Source organism: Oryctolagus cuniculus, chromosome 13 (genome assembly GCF_051225735.1).
Source record: "Oryctolagus cuniculus isolate XC-2025 breed Fujian yellow rabbit chromosome 13, ASM5122573v1, whole genome shotgun sequence".
NCBI lineage: Eukaryota > Metazoa > Chordata > Mammalia > Lagomorpha > Leporidae > Oryctolagus > Oryctolagus cuniculus.
This window is the reverse complement of record NC_142879.1, coordinates 93,936,677-93,942,263: the sequence shown is the minus strand read 5'-3', so window position 1 is coordinate 93,942,263 and position 5,587 is coordinate 93,936,677. Positions and strand designations below refer to the sequence as shown.

The window sequence follows — 5,587 nt, the reverse complement described above, 5'->3', positions numbered from 1 at the left end:
TCTTTTTGCATGATGATGTGGCGATAAGCCATGACCTTTGCAAGATCAGTTTTTTATGGAGCACCAAGGGCAGAAATTAGAGTGGGTGTTTACCGAGTATGACAAAACACTGCTGCACCAATTTTTTTCTCCTAAAACCAAGTAACTTGATAGTTTTGAGCTTTGTTTTTGATCCTTACCTTATCATATTTATGTGGTAATTTTCTACTATCTTACCGCTAACAATCCTTGTGTGTAGCTTGCTGTAACATAAATTACACACAAGCCTCATCCAGTACACCTTCAAGAGCTATACAGAAGGGTTAAGCTTCCTGAGTTATCTATTTGTCTTGTTTGTTTTTGTGATGATAAACTAGAAGTATTGGGGAGACAGTTGTGAAGTTCTTAGCATGCTAAAAAGGGTGCATCATCATTAACAAAGCATCATCTATCACAAAGAAAAATCAGCCTAGAATTTTTCACAGCGTACACATCACAGCCTGTATTCCCTCCCACTAACTGGAGCCAGAATTTCAGAAATGTGCACATTTTGCAATGTTTAACTTTCCTCTGCACATATTTTCCTTCTGAAATGTTCATCCATGAGTATTTCTTGTTCTCTCTCTGAGTTTGTGCAGCCTGATATTTCTCAACCTGCTTGCTTTTTACATTGTGATTCATAGTCGCATTATACTTGGGCATGAAATCGATGTATTGTGTTCCTTAGGGAATTTAATTATTCCAAAAAGACAGACAAATTATTGTAAACTTGGAATTGAATAGCAGAAGGATTAAAGAGTGGGTAGAACTATAGTATTTACTTGTAAAGGACATTAATGTCTGAGCAGGAAGAATTTGGCTAACTAAGCATTAAACAGGGATTTAACTGTCCATAATTCTGTGTCAAGTTGAACCTGGAACAGCACCAGCCTAAGAAAACTAGATATTGACTGACAGCACCAGGAGTCTATTAAAATTGTTTTCTACATAATGATTCCAAGTAAATGTAGTAGAGATTTGTTTCCATCCTTTTAGTCATTTGTTTGGTTATAATGGCATTCTATTAGCTTCTACACCTCACATTCAGTACGGAAGTAGCTTGGTCTTTCTGTGAGCCTAAATTATTTCCATGTGATAAGAATTTACACACAGTATTAATTTCACTTGACTTGCACATTTTACCTCCTGGAATGTAGATGAGTGATTAAGACAGAGTCAGTAGAGCAGCTAAATCCGTCAAGTTGTTGACTTCTCTTCAGACAGAGCTCTTCATCGTAAGGAGGTAGCAGCCTGTTTTTCACAAGGAAGACAGAATCTGAAGAAGATTCATCTAACCAGTACAGAAACAATAATGAATTGTAAATTGAATGGAATGTGCTGGTTCATTGGTCAGTAAATGATTTAACATTGTGACTTCCTACACAGGCCACACTTTAAGAACATACGAGGGATTCATTAGATACTATTTTCTGTAGTATCTAACCCTGTACTCTGTACACAGCCAGTGAAAGTGAAGGGCACCTTGCTGCCATGCATTGTGCTAATTTCTTCCAATGCAGGGCCTCCTTTCATCCAGGGACATCACCACCCACACTTAACAGAAGGGAAGACAATTTCCTAGCAACTCCATGCAAACCCTTGATCTTATTTTAACAGCACTTTTAGGTAGTATGAGACCACGGAAGCTACTTAAAGGGATTGAAAGAGATCTCCGCAATAATAGCAATCTGCATAGTGATTGCAACCCTGTCAAATTTCATACAAGGGTAAATAAGGCCTATTTTTAAAAAAGGCAACAGCCAGATAATTTTTACTTTTTGTGAGGCAAGAATTAAGCATATATATTCTCTCTCTTAATTAGAGCATTTTTGGTATTCTTGGATTGTTTATATGATTTTTTTCATGTATGGTAAGGTAGGTAAAGTCTTATATGAAAACAATATTAGGAAGCCAAAATTTCCCTTTGAGAGTGTAATAATTAATTCCAAAGGAGAAAAACTTGAGTAGACTCAGAGAGGCAGCAGCATAAATATTGACATAGACAAACAGAATGTAATTTGGCCAGCTGCCTGAAATTCTTTCTCAAGGTGAGCATGGAGGTGTCAGACTGAGAAAACTAAACAAAGCAGCACACACCAAGAAGACAGCTGTATGGAAAAAAATACGATTATTTACCATAGTAAAGAAACTAATACTAAGGTAGAGAGAAAAAAAATTTTACAGGACAGAGCAACAAGAAAGGTGCCTATCACTTGAAAGGAACACAGAGGACTCCAAGCTATTTGACAGTTGATTATTTCTTTTTTTTTTTTTAAGATTAATTTATGTATTTGAAAGTCAGAGTTACACAGAGAGAGGAGAAGCCGAGAGAAAGAGAGAGAGAGAGAGAGAGAGAGAGATCTTCCATCCGCTGGTTCACTCCCCAATTGGCAGCAATGGCAGGAGCTGTGCCCATCTGAAGCCAGGAGCGGGTGCAGGGGCCCAAGGACTTGGGCCATCTTCCACTGCTTTCCCAGGCCATAGCAGAGAGCTGAATTGGAAGAGGAGCAGCCGGGTCTCGAACCGGCATCCAAATGGGATGCCGGCACTGCAGGCCAGGGCATTAACCCACTGTGCCACAGTGCAGGCCCCTGACAATCAATGATTTCATTTGCCATTAGGTGAGATGGGGGTATGTGTGTGTTATTTGCTTTGTTTTGAAATCGGTTAAATACACATAAATTTTAAGAAGAAAAATCTAAGAAGTCATGCATTCAATTCAATTTATAAAATGTTTGAATGATTTTATTAAAAAAGAGTTTAATTTCCTTGGACTTTTTTTTTTTTTTTTTTTGACAGGCAGAGTAGACAGTGAGAGAGAGACAGACAGAGAGAAAGGTCTTCTTTTGCCGTTGGTTCACCCTCCAATGGCCGCCGCACCACACTGATCCGAAGGCAGGAGCCTGGTACTTCTCCTGGTCTCCCATGCGGGTGCAGGGCCCAAGCACTTGGGCCATCCTCCACTGCACTCCCTGGCCACAGCAGAGAGCTGGCCTGGAAGAGGGGCAACTGGGACAGAATCCGGTGCCCGGACCAGGACTAGAACCCGGTGTGCCGGCGCCGCAAGGCAGAGGATTAGCCTATCCTTGGACTTTTTTTTGCTTTGTTTTTTTTTTGTTTGTTTGTTTGTTTTTAACACCTTTAAAAATATATATTTACAGGAACAATTCCCCATTCTCTGGGACTCTTAGAAGAAAAAGGTCCATTTTGGGGAAGTAAAACAAACAGTGGAGACGAGTGTAGCACCGTCCCCCAAATCACCAACCCCCAGGTCCCCAGGCCTGGGCTGGGCTGGTGCTGATGGGAGGTGAGCCCAGGAGTTTTTGAACCCACCCTCTCCAGCCTGGAATTGAGACAGGACAGGCTTTATGTCCCCCATTTCTCCCTCCCAACTCCAGGGACACTTAGAGTCCTTTGTACCCGCCCGCAGGAAACTGGGGGGCTGGGAGGGAGCTGAAAATACATGTTTGGTATCAAAAATAAACAACTGGGGGTGACAGGAAGATCCCCCCCCCAAATCCCTTCCTTCCCACCCACCCCATCAGATATAGGAAGGGATGCTTCCCTCTCCCCTATTGAAAAGCCCCATTTAAAAATAGATTATACTATCAAAATGGTAGGGGTGGGAGCCAGGGAGACCTGGAGTACTGGGTGGAGGGGCTCCCCAGATGGGGACCACCCCCCAAAAAAAACCCTCCATTGGGAGGTAACACGCAGGACCCCAGGGAGGTTGGCAGACAAAGGAATGGCTTCTCAGGGGGCAGAAGGACAAAGGGGCATTCCTCCCTGGCCACAATGTTGGTTGAAAATAGGACAAGCTGAGAGAAAGGCTCAGGAGGTGGAAAATCCCATTTCAAAGGTGTGATTCTTGCTTGGTCAAGACTCCTAAACCATTAAATGGTACAAATTCTTCCTGGATCCCAGATACGGCCAGGAATAATAAAACAAAACAAACTAGCTCTTCTACCCACATCCTAAAATGGAGACAGGGCTCCCTCATCTCCCCAAGGGTAGGCTGAGAAATAAAGAAAGAAATGTCCATTTCAAGCCAGACCCTGATTGTCTTGTCTTGGCGAAAAAAAGTGGGGACATGGGGGAGATGTCTCAACCACCCCTCTTAAAAGGGTTGGGCCAGTCTCCTCCCAGTGGCCTTCAAAAAATAAATAAATAAACCGCCCCTACCACTGAAGTAGGAGACGTGTCAGGGCGGCCACTGGGGGACTGACAAAGAAGACAGAAGTTGTGTGTGTTTTGTGGAAGAATTAGTGCGAGATCCTTCTTCGCAAGAATCCCCACCCCACCACAACCAGAGCATGAGTCTGTCAGTTGAATTATGCTTCTCCTTGAGATGGCTGGCTGGAGAGAAGTTCAGGGGCATGGATGGAGTGACCCCAGAAGGGGGTGGTAGTGGTGGAGGAGGTGGTAGTGGTGGTGGAGGAGGAGGAGGAGGAGGAGGAGGAGGAGGAGGTGGTGGTGGAAGTCATGGCTTCTGAGGCCCTGGGGAGAGCACCACGGGGGTCGAGAGGCCATACACGCTGATGGAAGGGATGTGCACCTGGGCGCTGCCACTGGAAGGAAACTGGAAGGAGAGCTTGGCCGGGCTACGGGGTGCAATGGGACTCAGGGTGCTCCAGAAGTGAATGCTGGGAGGCAGAGAGCTGGGAGGCAGCAGCACCGGGGTCAGTGTATGAGCAGGTAGCAACGAAGGCGTCAGCGCTGGCCCCGGTGCCTGTAGACCAGAGCCAGTTCCAGAGCCCGGGGTCGGGTCGGGTCCCGGCCCACCAAGCAGGCCTGGGCTGAGTGGAAGCTCCAGGACCCGCGGCTTCCGGCCCTTCTGCGGCTGGGCAATTTCAGGGCTAGAAGCCGCCAGGCCACCCGCCGGAGCCGCAGTCTCCCTAAAGACCGCGGGCAGCCGGGCTATCCTTGGACTTTTTAACATGTCTGATCACATGTCATCTTACACATGCAAAGCACTAGTACCAGTACTACTATTACTAATAATAATATTAGCAGTGTTCAGTAATCTCACAAGGACTGCACACGGAGCTGTGACACGTGGTCCTGCTTGTTTGGAGTAGTCCCACAAGAAACTTCTTGTTTTCCGTGCTGATGCTGGGGACAATGAGGATTTTGCTCATCAACAGATAGCTAACATGTGAACTCTAACTCAGTTCAATCCCCAGAGCTCAGCTCTAAACCTCCTTCAAAATACTAGAAAAATCCGCATAGGTAGTTAAGCTATAGGAACAAACTCTATATTTCATACAAAGCAGCTAGAAAAACAAATAACGAAAATGTTGAAAACATACAACCAATCATTCTGTTTTAATGCCTTAGCAAATCCTAGATTCACATTAAATGTGAATTGTATTTTGCTGTTTTCATGTTAAGGGTTGATAGCTAAAATTGTTTTAACTATTGCTGACACTGTATTGCTTAAATAGGTGTAAGTACTTTTCCTTTACTACCTTTTTAATATGTTATCTTGTCTTAAATTGTTCTATTAAATACTTCATTAATCCCTTTGACAATGCAAACTATAATGGGAATTGTCAAAATAATTTCTCAA

General features: G+C 43.9%; 1 pseudogene; it reads right to left on the bottom strand.

Annotated features, from left to right (window-relative positions):
* Positions 1–4,498: 4,498 nt before the first annotated feature.
* On the bottom strand, positions 4,499–4,957 carry LOC149122753 (ETS domain-containing protein Elk-1 pseudogene; annotated as a pseudogene).
* Positions 4,958–5,587: the final 630 nt, after the last annotated feature.